Source organism: Candoia aspera, chromosome 2 (assembly GCF_035149785.1).
Source record: "Candoia aspera isolate rCanAsp1 chromosome 2, rCanAsp1.hap2, whole genome shotgun sequence".
NCBI classification, from domain to species: Eukaryota; Metazoa; Chordata; class Lepidosauria; order Squamata; family Boidae; genus Candoia; species Candoia aspera.
In genome coordinates, this window is record NC_086154.1 from 178,512,913 (window position 1) to 178,513,604 (window position 692).

General features: G+C 35.7%; 1 pseudogene; it reads right to left on the reverse strand.

Moving 5' to 3' along the window:
• Nucleotides 1-324: 324 nt before the first annotated feature.
• Nucleotides 325-405, reverse strand: LOC134492638 (U2 spliceosomal RNA; annotated as a pseudogene).
• Nucleotides 406-692: the final 287 nt, after the last annotated feature.

The following is a 692-nucleotide window of genomic DNA, read 5'->3' on the forward strand; positions in this document are numbered from 1 at the left end:
TCCCAGGATTGGCTTTATGCACTGAGTGAAGAAGTTTACTGTCTGCAAGTTCAAGTATTGTACTCAGAGGAGACCCTTTGGCATAGTCATGCTCATGAAAGAATGAATTGTTGTCCTAGTGCTTATACGGCGTATTAAAGTATCAAAAGTTTTCTCACATACATGATCTTAGTAAATTTTGCCACAATTTTGCAACGTAGGTTAGTATTATAGTGTGCAAAATTAAACCAATTAAACCCTCATCCAAAAGAGCAATATTTTGAGTTTTTTTTTTTAATGTATATAAAATAGTTTGAGGCTGCCTTTTCAGGCTGGTCCTCTTGGAGACAGTTTACAAAATAGATTTTTTTTTAAATTAACACAACATAACTACACTTGATCTTAGCCAAAAGGCCGAGAAGCGATTAACACAATATAACTAAATTAGCAGCATAAAACATTGTAAACCGCGGGAGCATTTTAACGTTTTTTTTCTTCTCTCTTGACAGCTCTTTTTCTTTCAGTATCTCATTTAGAACATCATTCTGTGACCCGAACATAGGCTGTTTCTCCCGATCTAAGATGGGAATGACTCTGTGTAATGTTTAAAACAAATTCATGAAGAATGTGAAACTCAACCGTTTTGCCCATTTATTCTTATCTCTCTCTCCAACAGCAGCATTGACTGGAATCTCTCTGGCCAGAATCCAGAA